The 20177-nt window shown below is 38.5% G+C and overlaps 1 protein-coding gene across 1 annotated transcript in view; it reads right to left on the bottom strand.

Annotated features, from left to right (window-relative positions):
* Positions 1-270: 270 nt before the first annotated feature.
* CDK14 (cyclin dependent kinase 14) overlaps positions 271-20177 on the bottom strand; it is a 341278-nt gene continuing 321371 nt past the window's right edge. The window contains exon 15 of the mRNA XM_086857927.1: positions 271-294. The gene's annotated coding sequence lies outside the window, so the exon portion shown is untranslated. The remainder of the gene's footprint in view (positions 295-20177) is intronic.

The following is a 20177-nucleotide window of genomic DNA, read 5'->3' on the forward strand; positions in this document are numbered from 1 at the left end:
AGTCTGTCTTACTTTTCCATGCATATGTCTTGGTCTAACAAAATATACAACTTCATGCAAGCCCGGTACTGGTACTGCACATCATATCCACAGGAAATTATTCCTGTGTGTCTCCCTTGTTCTTTTAATGGTTCCTTAGATGTCCATCCTAGGTGAGGGCTGGAGAGAGGAGACTGGACTGGCTGCCACCTTTGCTTGGGTCAATATGACAGTAATCATGTTCTTATGAAGACACACTGTATTTCTTAAAGCACAGGCACTCTTCCCCTTGCCACGGAAAGACAATCTTCCATTCTAAAAGAAACAAAAATTTGGGCATTAAATAATAATAAAAAGGAATTTCTGTTTTTACTTCAAAACAATATGCAGATGTTACTAAGTTTAGTAGCCATTAGGGGAACTTAGGACTCTGGTGGGTAGGCAGAGTATGAGATTTGTCCTCTTACATTCTGTATGCACCAATACTATCCTTTAGGTGCTGGTTTGTGCTTGCTTTACTTGTTATGGGAGATGGGGGGTTGTCTGAGAAAAAAAAAAAAATAGTTACGTGGATCTTTAATTTTGGAAAGAAACAAAGCAAAAAGTCATCACAGGATTTTCTTGTTTTCCTCTGTGTGACTGGCAGAAATAGGATAGAGTGAATGCTTCCATTCCACAGCACTTAGGGAAAACTTGTTTCCCCATAGGAAATTATTCAGCTTTATGTCACAGATCCTATGTTACATACAGAGAATCCAAATATAAGCACAAATGTGTATGTAGGAAGACTAGTGAGCACCCAGAAGAATAAAATGTAAACTGAGATGATGACATAGATTGCTTGTCCATCAAATTAAAGCAAAAGTTATGCTTAAATAATTAGGTTTTTATTTTATTCAAGGTTTCATTATTTAGATGTCAAATAAAGGGTTAAAAGTAACATCATTGTAATTCAGTGGGATAAGTTAAAAGTTGATTTTTGTCTCATGTAGAGCGTGAATCTTGGCTGATAAGAATAGTTAATATTTTTTGTGTGCAGAGCAATTAGTTCTGTATGGAAAGAAAGGATTTTTGAGATTTGGGTAGAGAGAGGGATTAAAATGTAATTGTGATGGGCAACAATGTGTATAATAAATTAATGAAGTTTCTTGGGAGTTTCCAAATGAGACAGTACAGATTCACATCTCAGGTGTGTCTCATTTCAGCTCTGAGTACTGGCAGTACACATCAAATCCTCACAATGCACAGTCAGGGACACTTGCTGAAAAATCAGTACAAAGATTGTAAAAGCAGTGAAATGAAGGAGAATCAGTGCAAAGATTCTAAATGCAGTGAAATAAAGGAGAGATGATTACAGTGTCACACATCCCAAATTATAAGATGAAATAATGTATGCCCTTACATTACCATATTAAAACTACCATATATTTTAGATGATAAAATCCTTAATCCAGATAATAGTAAAAGTAAGGTGTTTGACCCTGGAAGTTGACATTGAGGTCTACAAACCAAAATTCTGGAGAGAAAGTACCTGAACAAGTCTCCAAGCAGCTTTTACAGTTGCATGGTAAGATACTTTTCAGTTTGCAAGATGCCAATGACATAGCCATCTGCCTCAGGGCCATGGGCATAGTGTCTCACAGACCTAGTCTTGCCAGAAAAACAAAATTCTTAAAATTTAAAAGCCTGCCTTCAACATCTCTTGGTACATCTAGAAGACTCTTGGAAGTATGCCTGTGCTGACAGAAATAACAAGCACATGCAGTGATCGGCAAAGAAAATCAGCAGGAGCTGAACACAAACCTTAGGGATGGTGCAGTCAGCAGCAAGAATACTTTCTGCAGCAAAGAGCCTCAAGGCTGTACAGCCAAGTGCTCAGAAAGTCACCTCAGTGCAGAGGCAGTTGTTATTAACAAGCATTTGACAAGATACCAAGTAATTCTCTCACCATAGGATGGCCCAGGTCAGCTTATCCTCATTTTCATTCCACTTGCCTTTCTATATGCCTTTTATTAATTGGCTATATTAGTTTGCAACTGTCAGTTCGGGTTAAAAATTGTACTTTTATTTCTATTTGGAGGTTGTGGGAAAAAGAGAAATAGAATTTATTCCTGTTGACTGATACCTATTGTAATGTGAATGTTCTACCAGGTGGCATGGGCTAGGAATAAAGAGCAATTTTTGGCCAGCATTGGTGTAAGTCAGGCCCTCATTGCAAGGATTTTGTACGTTTTAAAGAGGAGAGGCGGTATGTACAGTCAAAGCAGACTACAAAGAGTCTCTTCCTCCCAATACCAACAACATTTTTTCTTTCATGCTGTTTATTCAAGATAGATGGAGTATGTGGAGAGTTGATTTGGTTTTCTTTTCTGTTCAGAAGAAATGTAGATGATCCCTTGCAAATTAAAGCCGTATGTTGCCTGCCTTCCTTGACATGTTCTGCGCTGGGGTGAGCGGCGCAGGGGTTGCAGCCCGGCTGCTGCTGCCAGAAGTTTTCCGGAGAACAAGAAAAAGTCACAACTCTTAAAAGGGCAATTGCAGATCACAGCTCATTTTGTTCAGAGAATGCGAACATTTTTACTCTCATTTTATTTCCCTTTCTTGAGCAAGTTCTTCTACAGTTACGTACAGTGCCTGAAAACACAGACTCTCTCTTGTTCTTCAAACACAGAGAGGCTGATTTAAGGGCCTAAGACGCAATCCTTACTCCCAGGAGTAGACCTGCTGATTTCATAGATACAAGGGAAAGGAGTAGAGCTTCATAAGTCTGTGATGCAAGGAGAAATTATATGATGAGCTCTTACTTCTGGCCTCACTCTGCTCTTGCAGTGTTTCAAGTACATTCTTTTTAAAGAAATGACTCCACATTTCCAGTGATGTAAATGAGATTCAGATCATATTTGCTGCATTACTATTTCAAGATACACAAATTGAAAAGGTGTGTGTGTATAAGGTGGGGAGGTAGAGTTGAGGAAAGCTGTTTTTCTATGTCTTTTAGGTGTGTGTGTATTTTCCATGAATGCTGTTTAGAGAGCGAGCAGGATGAGGAGTAATTCTCAGCCTGCATCTGCCTTTTTTCAGTGGAATGAAGCTTGGTACATGTTAAAGGACAATCTCGAGTTTCTCTTTAGAATAATTTTTTGAGCTTTTGTTTTTCTTTGTAAAGATAGCTTTAAATATTTAACCAGTGAAAACAGAGGCAGAATGCCCAGCAAGACTGAAAGGAATGTACCACAAGGATCTGCTTGTAAGCACTTCTCCCCTAAATACATTCTTTATCATACAAGAGAGGTCAGCTGTATTTTGAAAGAAATAGTTTTTGGAAATTTTAGGCTGTTTGTGTGAAAGGAATTATCTTATGGATGGACAGGAGTAATGTTCTAGACCCTCCTCCAATTCTGCAGCTGACTTTTCTAGTTAGCATTTCCCCTACTCTTTGACCCTGGCTGCACAGCAACTGCTCAACACTGCAGCACTCTGATATCCCACGTGGGCCCCTTTTAAACCATCCTTAGCCTGATCCCACAGTCTTCAAGGAGGAGAAAAAGGAGCACTTCATAAAAATCTCGAAGTTCACAGTAGGGAATGCTACCTTCAGGATGATGGAATTTAATTTCCTATTTCCTATAGGTTGTCAATCTGTATTGCTTAAATATGCAACCACAATGTTTTGACCAACCGCAAGTATATTCAAGTCTCTCCTCCCCTAGTATCTCTATCAGAACATTAACCTATCACATGACAGTAGGTGTATTTGGACTCCTTGCTTCTGGATCTTGTGACATCTCTGTTTTTACAAGTGACTAATAAGCACTCTTGCATTATTTTTATCGGATTTGGACTTATCTATGGAAGTCCACACATTTGCCATCTCCAGGGATGATTACTGTAATTCTGTATACTTTCATATGGTATTGTTGGCATTAAGAAAAGTATCTGAGTGTTCCCAGCACTAAAGTCCAGGAGGATAAGCCATATCACCTCAGTGTCCCAGGTCTTCTGTTCCCCTCAGCTGTCTACATGCTGAATACAGAGCCTATAAAAATTTGCTTCCCTATCTCAGTGTCATACTAGCGTGATCCCAGTCAGGTCAGGGATGGCTGGTCTCAGCAGCCACAGCCCACTACAGCATCATCCCACTGCAGTAACACTTCAGCCTCGAGCTTGCTCAGAGGGAATGAGCCCATATCCAGGAGATACAGCTACTGTAACATCCAGCTGACTGAATCTGTAACATCCAGAAGATCCTAGCATGCTTATGTACTTATGTATTTTCAGATGAAAACATCCAATTTTCCCACTTCAGCTCTCAGTGGTAGTCACACCATTGCAAACAAGGTTCAGTCGTGCTGTCCTTACATATTCTGCCTGGAAGGTGAGAGAGACTTCATGATTATTCTTCATTTTTTTCAGAGTTCTTTAATTCATGAAGATGGATCTCCATAAAATATGAACATTGAATAGAAAGCATTAAGAAAGGATAGGGAAAAGACGTATGTCTTGATTTGAAAAGACAGGTGTCTGCTAAGGAAGGCAGGAGCTTCTTTTGAAATGGAGAATGTAAACCCTGTCCCTCTGAATTATTATAATTTTGAAATTAAGGGCCTCTTCGGCAAAGATATGGGAGTAGGAATAACAGTTATTTACTAGTATGTATAAATTTAAAAAAACCTTACAACTTAATAGGAAAATTCAAATAAAATGTAGTGATATAAAAAAATGCTGTCAGAGTCAGAATACAACTTGACGCCCTGTTGGTCAGGGTGTTGGTAGCAGTCTGATTAAATGGTGGCTGCAGTCCTCCTGGAGTGACAGATGTGGTTCTGTTGAAGCAGTGATCCTGTAGAAGGGTGTAGTTTTCCTCTGAAGGTCCAGTGGGGATGTAGAACAGTCTGGTCTTCCTCTGGGAATCCAGTGGAGAAAGGCTGCCTGTGGTGTTCCAAGCCTCAGATTATATCCAGGTAGGAATGCTTGGCTCCTCCCCCTGGGTGGAGCATCTCACCATGGGATGATGTCATTTTATCAGTCATGCAGTGAGCCTCAATGGCCCTTTAACAGAAGAGATCCCCCTGGAGGGAGGATGGGTCATGGAAGAGATAAAGAACACTGCTCCACCTGGTTTTAACAGATGGTAATAGAATACATACTTTTGGTTACATCTTGCATTGCAACTTAAGACATCAGGGTATCTAGCTTCTGGCTTTTATGTGTTGATACCAGTTAATGTTGAAATCATTCTTAAAACTCAGGAAATACTTCGCTGATAGTGATTATTTTGGACATTGTCAGTTCCTCTACCATATATTATAGACAGATATAGTCTAGCTATTAGGATAACTATTAGTATTTCTGCAAGGCCATTGCGGTTTCTATTTCTATTTCTATTTCTATTTCTATTTCTATTTCTATTTCTATTTCTATTTCTATTTCTATTTCTATTTCTATTTCTATTTCTATTTCTATTTCTATTTCTATTTCTATTTCTATTTCTATTTCTATTTCTATTTCTATTATTTCTATTTCTATTTCTATTTCTATTTCTATTTCTATTTCTATTTCTATTTCTATTTCTATTTCTATTTATTTCTATACTTTTCTACAGCTGTAAAAATTGAAAAAAAAACCAACTTCTTCTTTGAATACACCATGACTATTTAAAAATGCAGACTGATTTAAATATTTACTTAAAAGTCTTCACTGTGCCTACACTTACATTCTTCCAACTACATATGTGATGGCAATTCAGAGTTGAAAGTCTGGATCCTCCTTTTAGCAGAGAAGGGCTAGGAGCAGCTCATCCTAAATTTTGTTCACACTGTTGCCATAGCAAGCATAAGCATCCACCAAACTGGTTTGGGTGGCACTTTGCCTTCCTTCTCACAAGTAATATATTTGTGACTTCATAGCGGTAGCTGGCCTGCCATAGGAATTAGGCTGCCATGAAACCACAGCCTTGAACTCACATCTCTGGGATATGTCAGTTAGCATTGCTTGAACATTTAAAAAAATATAACAGAACAACATTCCCACATATTGTGTTCAATAGCAGCAGGCTTAAAGATGCTTCAAATCATAGCAAGCCTAATTGCGAGCCAGTGTAGCACTCTGAGTACCAAGGACAGGCACTAATTGGTTTTTGCCATGTCTGCTATGCCATTTCTATTACTTTTTTTTTTTTTTATTAATTCACAATGCATAGCACTAGGGATATGGGACTTAAAGGCTTGTCTTATTTGGGGAAAAAGAATGCCAATATTAAACTAATCCCTTGCGTAGACACTCTTATTTCAGTTTAAAAGTGCCTTTCATGGCATTAGCAAGTTGATTCCTTGCTGACATAAGCTTAATCAATATGAGGCACTCAGCCTGATATAAATTTATCTCCATGATGGGTTTGCACCAGTTTATCTATGTGCCTTTGAAAAACCATTTAGTTAAATCAGTTGTTTCTTCAAATTGGCAAGTTCTCACTCATTGAAGATTTGCAGTACAACAGTGCGGCCAGCTGAAAAATGAATCACTTCAGTAAAAAGTAAAGAGCTATTTGCCTTTGTACAGCGCTACCCATTAAAGCTCTGAAAGCTGCAAATATCAATAAACTTAGAACAGCTTTGCATCTGTGTTCTTAATCCCCATTTTCTAAATGCAGGAACTTAAATGTAGAGAAATGAAATGTGTTTCCAAGGTCAAAGAAAGAGTATGTGGTAAAGTGGTGTCAGAATGAGACCAATGATTTTGAATATCCCTGGTCCCAGCATCTTTCAGCACCTTATATATAAGAAGTACCTGTACTTTCTGGTAATCAGCCCTTTAGAATCAGATTGCCAGTGTTGGATGATGTATCCAAGAATAACTAGTCTGCAATCTCCCATTTGAATTTTATAAATAAAAGTCTGACTTCTTCTTGAATGAAGATCTGCCCTTGTAATTTTATCCTCACCTTACTAAATACTTATTTCTAGTGGTATCCTCCTTTAGCTATAGACATTCTAATCTCAAATTTTGAGGCAAAAAGGATATTCTACTACTTATTATGGCTGCATCAAGTACATATTTTCAAAGGATAAACATTTCAAATCTTAGGATGCAAACAGAGCTTTTTAGGCTAGGAAGAGGACCACAATGACAGTATTGATGTGGTACTATCACCCATTTCTGGAAAAGTGGTTGTGGTCCAAACAATCACTCTGTTTGCTCTGTGCTAAAACAAGGGTATTAGTTTGAAGCCCTGTAAGTGATGGGTCTGGTCACAAACAAAACCACACATAAGCTCTGTTAGAAAAAAATATGACAATGTCAGGTCAGATGAAATTATTTGATCTCCTCAGATCAGGCTCAGGTTCAAATGGAGCAAGTAACTCTATGGTATGACTGATGGAAAGGTAACTGCATGTAAAACTGACCACAGCTGGTGTTTTCACCATGGAGTGCTTGCTTACTCTGTTGTTGAGCGATGCTACTAAAAGTTACTGAAACTTGAAACACAGTGAAAATGCTTTTTAAAGTCTGAAAAAATAATTTCCATCCTTTGTTGTATATCTCAGATTTATACCCTGAATTCTATAATCTGGAATTCAGTTATACCAATGATTTGCCAAAAGTGTGGATACTTACAACATGTTAAGCTACAAAGACCATAGTTTTGCAGTACAAATACTGTCTACAATTACTGCAATTAAAAATAGAAGCTTGAGGCAGAAGCACTTTAAAAATATTTGCAGACCTATCAAAAGTCCTTTTGCACTCCTGTTCCCAGGGTACCTGGGCACCTCAGCACCTCAAAATCTCTAATGTGCTTGTTCTAAAAGATAAAAGTACTGCTTTGTCTTTGTTTTGGAGAAGGAAATCTAAGGCAGAGATTAAAATGACCTGTTCAAAGTCAGGTAAGCAATCTGTGATAGGAAAGGGAATTTAACCTAAAACTGGCACGCACATTTATGGATGCTAACTATGAGCAAAAGCAGGGAGCACAGTGCTTGTAGAAAAGCGGGCCACATAACTTTCTCAGTCTCACCTGAGAAAGTGGCCTGGAAATTCATAAGGAGGAATTAAAACAATCCTTGGAGATAGAAGACAGCCTTGCAGGTGTTGTTTGTCAGTTTCTTGTTTTCTTGTAAGAGAAGGTCGAGGGGTGGTGTACCCCACTGACCAGTGAGGGTAATGTGTTAGTTTACTAACCAATAAGAGTTTTACTTTTCTGTACTTTCACGTATTGGTCTATAAAAGAAGATCTGAAGTAATAAACTTTGCTCTCCTGTTCAACGCACAAGAGAGTCTGTATCGTTCTTCTTGCCATTCCCAATAGAGCGACACACATTCTTTTTTCCTGAGGCCTATTTTTCCTGGAAAGCTTTGGGGGGATGTGAATCACAGTTGTTTAAATCCCCCTGAGGGAGATGGTCCCACACCTTACCCACTCCTGTTGTTTCTCCCACAGAGGCACCTGCAGGGCAGGGAGAGAAGCAGAGCAATGTGCTGGCCCAGCTGGAAGCTAACCAGTAAAGCTCACTGTAGTTCCAGTTGCAGCAATTCCCTTTTCCAGCCCTTGGCATGGCTGCAGAGGTGCTAGTGCCAGCAGAGGGAAAAGGGAAGGAAGGTGTGAGCTGAAACACAGGAGAGGAGGAAATGGTTCCTGTCAGCAACAGCCCAGCTTTAATGGGCATGAAGCAGTCACGAAACTGCAGCTCAGACTGCACCTTTCCAAAGAAAATTTAATCATTAGTTATTCTGACTTGAAATAAAAAATTCTAGTCATTGCTGGACTAGCTGCTGAGATGGTAAATATCGGGAGAAATCCTTCTAGTTTTGTTCCTTCCAGTACTGCAAAGGGAAACTGAGGGACCTGGGAGTAGGAAAGACCTTGAGTCACCTTGATGCTGACTCTTTCCTTGAATAGAGGGGCAGCAGGACTTGAGGCCATCATTTAACACCTCCAACTGCTATGAATGGCAGGATGGTTGACAGCAGATTTGTTTAACATCACAGTATTAGTCCATGACCAAGCTATCATGTTAAACTTTCTCACAGCAGCATGCAAGCTTCTTGATATCCACCTTGATATCTACCTTTCTCTTACCTGAAAAGCAATCAAGATGAGAGATTAATGTTCTGACTAAGAATGTTTATATTTATGTATTTACTTAACTTGCTTTGTTGCCAGTTTCCTCTCCCTGTCTCCCTTTTATGCTCTAACTTATGTCTCTCTCAGCATGCCATTGTCAATAGTAATTTAAATTACACATCAGACCTTGTGAGCAGCTCAAGTATTATCAGTTAATATGAAGGGAAATTCCAAGGACAGTGGTGCACAGCACTCTACCAGTGAGGGTTGCAGAGCACCATTTTTGAAGGGGCTGTACCTCTCTGCTGCTGTGAGGAGACAGCTGCCTGCCACTGAAAATCTCTGGACTGAGCATATGGACTTAATTTAATTAAAGAACCTGAGCTACATCTACTGTGAGTGGATCTCCCAGTGCCACTACTCACACTGTAGAGCAGCTCTTCATGGGAGAAGAAGCAGCCCTTGGTAAAGATGAAATGGTGCAAGAGGAAACACAAACTCTGCCCTTTTTATGGTGTGATTAAGAGGCAGAGAGTCCTAACTGCTTCTCAACAAGCCTAATCAATGAAGTTGAGAACATGCCACTGTCAATGGGAATTTGTCATATTGTACAGCAAATCCTCAATGAATACATATATTAAAAGAGGCCTCAATAAAAGAAATTTGACCAGAGGCAGATGGTTAACAATGATGATCACTCAGTGATCATCATTTTCATCATTTTCAGTGATGAAAACTCAGGTAGTACTCTCAGTAGGCTGAGAATTTGAATCCTCAGGATTCAAATGTAACTACATTGCAAAATATTTCAAGTAACTATTGGACAAGAACTTATAGATAAGGAATTGTTCAATTAAAAACAAGGTTGAAAAACCCCAGCATTTTAACTTTGCTGATTAGTGTTGAATGCTTATTTATCTCAAGCCAGTCAGAGAAGATTTGGCTGGGATTTGAAGTGGAAGTTTCACAGATACACAGCCTTTAGCATGTGTCCAAATATTTTAACTCCTCTTCCTTTGTCCTGTATATAGACAATGGCCCTTTGGCTGTTTCTAACTGCACATGAAAATGATATTTCCTTCAGCATATACTTTGCTTTTAAAAGGATTATCTCCCACTTTTTTCCCATTATTCTAGACCTCAACAGTGCAAGAGACTCAGATGATCTTTTAGAAACAAGAAGACAAACCATGGGGAGGGTTATTTACTGCAGTGCTTGTGATAACTGTTTTTTGACTGAAGTAATGTACGTGACACCTAAAATCAGCAAGAGTATCTTGCAGAAGTACCTACCAGCCTAATCCACAAATTCCCTCTGCATGTATATAGTCATTATTTCACTACTTTAGTTTTTTTCTTTAAAAATCCTTTTTCTCTCTTTTCTTAAAGCAGTAAAGAACCAAGGAACTCACAATCTCATACTTATGCTAACAACTTTTAGCCCAAAGAACATAATCTGTTTTTATAGTTTATCAAGATAAATTCCAGACATAATTTGTTTTCCCAGACCCAACTCTTGGCCTGTATTTCTCACAAGTGGATAGTCACACAATAAAAAGAAATAAAAATGTCACCCTACCAAACTAATATCTGACATTGCTCATAGCTGGCATTGTTCAGTGACCCCTTTTGCATCCACAGGAGACAGCCATGGCTTTCTCACTGCTGCTCCCTGACCAATTCTATGCAGCCCATGTAGCATCTGCCTCTGAGCTCATTTATGCATAGCTTTCTTATGTTGCTGTAGACTAATGATAAAGAAATTGGGTGTGTGGACATTCCAGTTTTGTAACCAGAATCGATCCTATCTTATAACAAGAGTCATTATAATACATACATTTAGTGTCCACGATTACAGCTTATTTCCATGCCATGCTGGAGGAGAAGAGAGATCTGAAGTTGAGGTCAGAGCCTTTAAAGAATGAAGAAAGGTCTCCTGCAGGTGCTTGGTTTATAATTGCCCAGGACAGAACTGCTTTTACAAAGATTATTGTCATAGTAAAGTTCCCAAGAAAAACAGGGGGTTTTGTTTCTGTTTTTTTGGTTGATTGGTTATATTTTTTTGTCCTGGCATCTGTTTACTGTCAGTGGACGCCCACAGCTATAGCCAGGAGTATGCCTTCACTTCTGGCCTCTGATGTGAACAGCTTTTGCTCTGGCCCTGGGGAGCTGCTGGGCAGACAAAGCAGTAGGGAGCAGGCAGCACCCCAGGTGATAAAATGTCCAGTTTCCATTCTGATGTATGGGAAATTTTAAAAGCTTTGATGTCTGAAGGCATATGCACTCCAGCAGAGAAAACTTCACATCTCATCTCTCCCTAGCCAAGAGTAGCTCTTTTCTATTATATCACAAGCAGCCTGACAACACAACACATAAAAATTGCAGCTATTGCCATATCAGATCATGAACCACCTTTTCTGAATGTTGTTATTAAGGCAATTCTTAAGCAAGATAAAAATTGGTAGTTTAATAATTCTCTTTAGAGGTATGCTAAGTATACCCAAAATAAGGCTCAATGCAATTAATTTAACTAAACAATTTATAAGAAAATATATTAATGTGAAAGGTATAATGGAGGAATTACCACATTAATTCTCTAATTGCCTAGATTCTAAAACATAAGGGTTTATATCAGGGACCCAGCAGACACCAGAATCCATAATTTCCACTATCATATGTTTTTGCAGTATAAAGTAGAATTAAGTAACCACATTCTTTGCTATTTAATTAAAGGAATGCACAGTCTTCTAGATAATAGTCTTGACAGTGAACCAGAAATCACAGCCCTGTTCACACACCCAGCTAAAAAGTGCAACCATTTCCTCCAGGGAATATACTGGGGAACTTGATCCTCTTGGTACTGAGCAGAGTCTATTCTATTACAGAGCCACCCCACATTCATGCAGTAGTGGAGGCAGAATATGTCCTCTCATTTATGCTTCACCTCACAGTTCTGCTGTGCTCATGCACGGGGAGCAGTTGGAGTTTGAACTGCCTGGTCAGAACATGCCCAGTTCTGAGCAGGGACAGTGGTACCGTGAAACTGAGTGTGCCAGAGATTTGCCACATTTTGGCTCAGAAAGCCTGGTTGTTTCACTGGATTTGGGCAGTGAGGGAGAACAAGTAAAAGAAGTCAAGGAGAATTAATAAAAATATGGTGATATCTGAAAAGCTCTTGCAGAGAGCATCTGCCTGAAGTTGTATGCCTGGGATTGCAGACAGTTGTTCATTTTTTTGTGTGTATGACTACAACACAAGTACAGAGTTGCAGCCTGTAGAATGCACAAGTTTTTAGAGTTTCATACTCCTGTTTCCTTCACAGTTTCTAAAATTCAAGCAAATAATGAGCAGATATCACAGATCAGCAGCAGCACAGTAAGCTGTAACCTGTTTATGCTCTGGTAGCTGATCTGGGCATGCAGTTTTCTCCATCCAATTTCAATTAAGTTTTGGAACCCTGGGGAGAAGAGACAGCAGACTGTGCTGTGAGCATTTTAACTCTGTACATCCAGTGCCATGCTGGCTTGCTTTTTGGGACACCAGCAGAAGAAGAGAAGCACCAGCTATGGAGGTCACCATGGCAGGAAAGACAACATATGCAGCAAGCTCCTATCCAAACAGTTGCTGCTAAACCATGGAGATCCACAGAGCAGACTTGATGACGTATGTTGGCTTTCAAGCTTCATACAACTACCTGCTGCAACCAAGAATTTTAAATCTGCCTTCATAACATTGCATGTTTATGCATATGGGATGTTTTTTGGAAGCTGTGTACTCTCCCATGAAGATAGACACTTGGGCTTTAGGGACCACTTTGAAGAAATCAGACTTTAAAAAGTAGCATAAATGTGACTATATTAGCTGTGCATACAGCTGTGATAAGCCTTGGTCCAATAATCCTGATCGTGCTTTGGGTTTTTTTTAAAGTACAAAATATATTTGCATCACTGACTTGAAAGGTCCTGGTCCTGGTCCTGTTCTTTATTGGTTCTACTTATTTGCAAACAAAGAAAAGTAAGGAGAACAGCAAAGTGGTCAGAAGTGGGATAGCTGCAGGAACAGAAAGGGTCATGGTCAAGCTGTTGAGAGCTGTCAGTGCAAGTACCAGCAAAGAGGCCAAAACAGATACGTAAAGGAACACAAGGAAGTTGCAGGTAAGCAGCCAAAGGAATACCTCAACCAGCCTCAGGGAAAGGAATCTCATTCAGCTAACTAGAGAGAGCATAGTCACTGGTGGAAAAAAATAATCCTGAACATATTTACCAACAGTTTAAGGCCAGTTTCACAGGAGGCAGATGGCCAGAAACAGTGTGACTTCATGGCAGATGCAAAGTTTACTGATCAAATTATCACTCTTGGCAACAGATGGGAGGGGAGTAATAAAAATGGGTTAAAACTTTTGGAGAAAACAACTGGCTTGTGTGGATACAATATAGAAAGTGTGGATATATGGAGTTTCAGGTAACTGTAATTATAAAAGGCACGTGTTAAGACTCCTGTAGTGCACTTAGAAATGTCAAGCAATTGAGTAAGTCCAAGTTTGATTTAGGACTAGAGGACTTGGAATCACACTCATTTTCAATCATGAACGTTGCTGTGAGATGCCTTGGAGGGCACAATTTTGAAAGATTTTTAGCAAAGCTTTTCAGTAAATATAAATGATATGTGATTACTGACAAATAGGCCTGATTTAATGAAAGCATTTTTTGCCATGTTGGAAAACTGGTCTTGTAGACTAGTTCCAAGAAGATGAGATGGCTGCATCTTGGAGAAGAAAGAGTACATACTGTGCTGACGTGTAACGTAAGGGAAGTTACAGAGAAGTCTACTCCTATATGTAGTTATATCCACATCAACATCAGTTAGTTTGGCATCAGTGGTTCAGTAACAATAAATTAAAACTGTCATGTACCTTAGTCAAAAATGCTGCACAGTAGGTGATGAGATTATGGATCAATAAGGATAATACATCTACAATTCATATGGGGTTTTTTTCAAATTTATTATTACTTCATGGACTAAGAACAGTTACAGTAAATGAGATAAAATTGTGAAAAAGACTGGAGACAGCTCTATCAAATATTGCAGTTAGAAATGGAAAACATTTTAAAATATAAAAGACTGGGTCAGGAAATCATGCCAAGTCAAGTGGATTGACTTTAATTAAAAAGATTATAATGATGATGATGATACACCAGGACATAGGAATGCATAAGGAAAAAAAAAAAAAAAAAGCATTCAAGGCCTAAAAGCTAATATCAGGTTCATGACTAGATATTGAATTAAATTAATCTTTGTTTAATAGTGGAATAACATAGTGTTCTCCAGATCAGGAAGGACACTTTAGAAAACCAGAGAAGAAGAGGACCATTTATCCATTTTGGATTGCAATTAAAATGCCTACGTTTTCTACAGCCCTAAAATTTATCTGTCTGGCTACAGAAATAGCCATGAACCATCATCACTATAAAAAACTTGTAAAAATGCTCCACAAATTCAGAAGTTTTTTTAAACAAACGAGTAAATGCAGATTCACTTACCTATACATTTAGCACACGTGCACATACGCACATCTGCACAGAAAGAAGAGAGAACAGATAAATCAAATACACAGAAACTGCAGAAATATGATGTGCTTGCCAAGACTCAGAAACAAATCTTCACAGAAGTCTGTTTGTAAGCCAATTCATATTTGAATAATTGAAATGACATCTAATGGAAATTAAATATATAGAAGAAAATAAATGTGTGTATTCATCTTTATAACAAAAATATTAATAATACAAAGGTACAATATTGAGATTGTCTAGGAAAACATCTTGTCCTAGAAAATGTAAGAGCTTTGTGTTCAAAGGATTTAGAAAATAAACTCCCTTTCTGTGGAGCCCTGCCCGTTGGGATTTGGCATAAGAAAGAAAAGAGAATTTCTAAGAAATATCAGGTTTTCTTTGCTGGCATATTTTTTACTTTGTTCTGAATGGAAACAACTTGAGCTCAAAAGGTAAATTTCATTGACTGTAGATTTTACTAAGTGTGAGTTTAGCAGAGAAAGCAAAAGAAATCGAAGGATGTACTAAATATGACTGCATTTTACAGCCTCTTTCTTCTTCTTTTGATAAGCACTTAACAGAAGTCTATTCAGTGAAAGCTGCCAATTCTTATTTTTACCATATGTACAGATCGAGGATGTCAGAGGAAATGTGTATGGCAAATTAGGGTGAACTCTGTGGCCTGAATGTTAAATGAGAGGGCAAATTATGCAGGATTTGTCTACCATTTCAGTGTTCTCATTTGTGATGTCTTTGGGCAGGGCACCTTTATAAGACTATCCTGAAGATATTATCATAATGGAATGTTTTGCATAATGGAAAACATAGTCACCTCAGATCTTCTTTTGCATGACAAACCCTTGATTAGAAAAATAATAGGATGGAAATGGAATTTGTGTTTATACAGGCAGGCATCAGAGCCAAGGAGAATGGAAGCTGACCTCAATACGCTGGAGAACTGACATAGGCAGATGCAAAACCTCTCTCTTTACAGTAAATTTAGCCTAGAAATAGACTGAGAAACAAGCAGGAGTCATATAAAAGTCTTCTTAAAGTGAAAAGTTCCTTATTCATGAGAAAAGTATCTATGATATGCAAAGGACATAAATTTTTAAATGATTCATAGCTCTTGTTATACTGTAAGGTCCACATTACACTCCTGTGAAAACAAAAATGTTTTGATATTTGAAAAAATGATAAATGTTTTAAGTTTTCTATTACACATCTGATTTAGCTTTGACAATTTACAGTCTTTAGGCCCATTGATGTACAGTTAGAAAATGTAATGAATATCCTGCCGTAAATCAGCATAGCCAACCATGTGCATAATTAGGCACTGGATTATTATTTTCAGAATTGAATACAGCCATGCTCCTGTACTCATCTGAATTAATGCATACATCTGCATATGTGTTTATAGGATTGCTGCTGATGTGCACATACCATTAGACACATAAGCATGCTGGTTTTATTTAGTTAGTCAGTATAAATTACAAAGTTTATTTTGCAAACTTAGAAAAAAGTCTGAAACATAGAAAAAAAGAAACATAGAAAAAAGTCTGAAAAGTGTACAATAATTTGGAAGACTCTGTGCCTTCAGAGAAATTGTATAATCAAAAGGTAGATTTTAATAACTCTTTCCTTCTTACTATCTAAGAACGTAATGTACTCTTACATGACTGGATTTAACATATGTTCAACTTAGAAGACAACATTATTTCATTACTGTCAGTGATCCTGGGAGCACAAAACAATATTGTTCTCTGCCAAGATCATACTGCACAGAGGTTGAAGTGGATTTTGGGTGATAAGAATTCCAAGACAGCTGGTTTACAGAAGACCCCAGTTAAAGTGCTTTAAATGCCTAGTCTGAAATATAGTACCTGTGAAGACAGTCTTGTGATAGTGGGAGTTCTATCTGCTGGGAGAGTGTAAGTGCTAATTACAAGTGCTCATGATTATTTCTATGGCTGCCCTGAATTAAAGAACATTGCCCAGTCCTGATATTTGATATAGCCTGAGAAGAGAATCAGTATATTGCTCTGAGGCACCTCATCTCCGTGTGATAAGGATAAAATCTTAACCTGTCTTTGGTTTTCTGATAGCCATTTCCTCTCTGTCTTCCTCACAGTGATTTGTTGAGATGATCTTAATCTGATCCAAAGGCTCTGAACACCCGGAACTGCCATTAAAAGCAGCAAGGATGGGTGTACCCAGCATCTCTCAGGATCAAGCTTATCATTTTTCAGCTGTAAATATCTGTAGGACTGGAGTTATATGTGTCAGCTCTAAGATAATGTCATGATTTCATTGTGGTCAAATATCTTGAAAAAGGGAAGCATGGCTGATCTCTGTACAGTGTCTGTTCCTGTTTACTATCTTAACAGTAGACTCACAGCTGATTGCAGTTTGGTCCTTATCAGTTCTTCCTTCTAGCAACATACTAAATAATTTCAGCTTGCTCAGGAGCAGATCAATCTTAAGACACAGCTTTACAGAGAACTGACAGATAATACTAACCTTTACTTCTCAGCAAAAGTAATTCTTGATGTAAAAAATGATGCACATGTAGCCACAACATTCAATATACATATATGAACAATGGCTAATGAAATACAGGAATTCAGCTTTTCCACGCCTGAAGAAGCAAATTTAATACCTGGGTTTAGTACTGCAGATTTCTTCACCTGGATTAGAGTGAGCTATAAATGGGCTGGTTGATTAGAAGACTAAAAAGATAACCTGATTTAATGAGCATACATAACATGCCTACCAGAATCCTTCACCTGAATAACGCAATAGTTACTTTCATCGAGGAATACTTTGCAATATATTAGAGAATGAATCTCCCCACTTTTTCCACAGCAAGAGGATGCCTGCCAGACAACCCCCTGCTAGCAGTCTGAACCCAGAAGTACATGTTCCCAAATGTTGCTTAATTGACCTTCTCTAAAGTGCTAGCAGTAAGTCCTGCACTGAAGCTGCATACTTCAGGTCTGTATTTGTTACCCTGCTCTGCTTTCCATTAATCGATTACTGATTCAAAGCTGCACTTAATCCATTATAACAATAGTTACATTTGTAAAAAAAACATTCTGAAGTAACAATCTGAGTTGTAGCAGAATCTGTTCAGCCCATGCTCTGAGACAGCTAAAGCATGCCCCTGGGATTATTCCCATAAGACAAGCCAAAGCCAGACTCCATAATGACACCACTTGCAAATGCAGCAGTCGTTTTTTCTACTCTCCCCACTTCCAGTAAGCTCATCCTGAATGCCTTTTAGACAGCCTTAATTTTGGTGTCTCCTCTATCTAACCCAGTGAGAAACACACAAACAAATCCCGTAAGGAAGGGCAGGAAGTTGTGAGAACTGTTACATGGTTATTGTTACTAGGGAAACCACTTCCTTAGTATTCATGTGTTCAGCAGATCTGTCTGGCTGTGTCTTGGAGTCCCAGGCAATATCATGAAATAAATGGCAACCAGGAAAATAAACCCAAACCAGCACAAAATACACTATAAGTGTCTGTGACAATCAAAATGAAAATCTTGTTTTGGTAAATGATGTCTAAGCAGAAACATCTCCCATAACATGCTTTTATAACAAGGGGGTGTGTGTTTGGAAGAGTATGCTTTATTCTATTCCTCTTTTCCTGAACATTTATAAAATATCTGTAAAAGCAATCAGTAGTGATAGTCTAGAGTTAAAATGCTAAGCTCAAGCAGCTACATTTTTTGGCTGCTGACCTTAGCTCAAATTTAATGAGCAGTATCTATATCCAAGCAAAGGATGATTAAAGCTAGTACTTTTCTTTGGAAACCAGACTGTAGTGTTGGGATTCATCTCTAAGAACAGATCATCCATGCTCCTACTTTATGGGACAAATTTTTTGTTTGTTGGATTTTTAAAGATGCAGCTTGTTTCTGAGTTCAGTCACAAAAGCATGTGATTTACACAACCATCAGTAGAAACATCTCGAGACTCTTAATATTCCCTGTATCACTTTTAGCATAGTTTAAATAAGCAGCAACTTTCCCAGATTCAGTCAGATACTGGGACTGAAAAGGCTCTCAGGAAATCAGCTGTGCTGCACAGGTTGTCATGTATTTTTTTATACAGTTTATATACAGACGCTCACCTCCAGCTCCTTAATTTCCACAGTGATTGGAATTCAACACATTCCATCCTCAGTAGGAATTCCACAGCTGATTAATTGATTTTGCCTCCCATCCATCTTCCTGAAAATCTCAGCTGAGTGATAAATCCTGAAGAGAATACACACACCTTCCCTAGAGCACTTCCAGCCTCAGGCTGTCAGTTCCAGTGCTGGCTGCATTGCAAAACCAGCTCAGTGTTCCTGCTGTCCCCGATGGACTCCAGGCACATAGCCAGTTTGCTCATTCACCAGAGGTTTAGTTACTGTTCCTGAGGATCTCCATAACCCCAAGCCCAGCCAGAAACAACCATCTCACAAGGTTTGTTCTTGCTTTAGAGTGGAAAGATACTTGCAGTGGGGAGATACAGCGTGCAGCATGACTATTGCAAAGTTCACTTGCTGATAGAGAAGGACGTCTCTAAATAGACATTTCAGAAGACAACATACATGCACAAATGTGACCAGAGTTACAGGTAAGACTGCAGGAAGGATAGTGATACCTGGTTTTCTGAAGAAATGGAGGTGAGGAAAGCAGTAGAGAATGAAGTGAAAGTACTTTATTGTGGAGTAACCTTCTGATAATAAAGTACAAATGATTAACAACTATTTGGGCCTTGCTGAAGCAGGTTCTCAAACAGAGTTATGCAAAACAACCTATAAACTGATATAAAAGCTAACACAGTAGATGGATAAAAAAGGAGATATTTTTGACTCTACAGAAATCACTATTATTAAAGATGCAAAAGTGTTTAAAGGCTTGCTTCATTTTTTTTTTTTGAAATTTTATTTTATTTATACATCTTGGGGTTAACTACAGCAAAAATACTACTATACAACGGATAGAGAAAAACAGAGTACCAGGACTGTAGGATTTAGAAATACTCCTGCCATGAAGACCTGCAACACAAGACAATGGGAATATCAAGGTACAGAATTAAAGTTCAAATACACATGTGGCAGCTCATTTTCCTCTCAGCATGTTTGTGTCTTTGCATGATCTCCAGCCTGATCCCTAGTCTACACTATGATAGGGGCTTGTGCTATCCACAGGGTGACCATATAAAACAGTTAATTAGAGACCACTAAGAAGAGACTTTAGGAACTAGAAATATCCAGCACAAACCATCAGAAAGATTCTGCTCATTAAGTGTATCCACTGATGACACTAAATAAAGAGGCACATGTGAGCTACAGCTGGGAAATACAGGGAACTAGAGTTCACGCAGAAAGAAGCTGTCGGAGAATAACAAAAAACTCTCAATGATGTCCCCAATTAAAGATGATCTAATATGAAACTCAGTTCCAGGTTTCTTTCAAGAGCACAGCACTACAGAAAGCAGCTTCTATAGTTCAGATATCTGAATGTAAAGGACAAGGAGACAGTGTCCAAGCCAAGCAGTGTGTTCAGCAGGGCTAGGTATGGAATTTGGC

The sequence above is a fragment of the Cyanistes caeruleus genome, chromosome 1 (assembly GCF_971803275.1).
Source record: "Cyanistes caeruleus chromosome 1, bCyaCae1.hap1.1, whole genome shotgun sequence".
NCBI lineage: Eukaryota > Metazoa > Chordata > Aves > Passeriformes > Paridae > Cyanistes > Cyanistes caeruleus.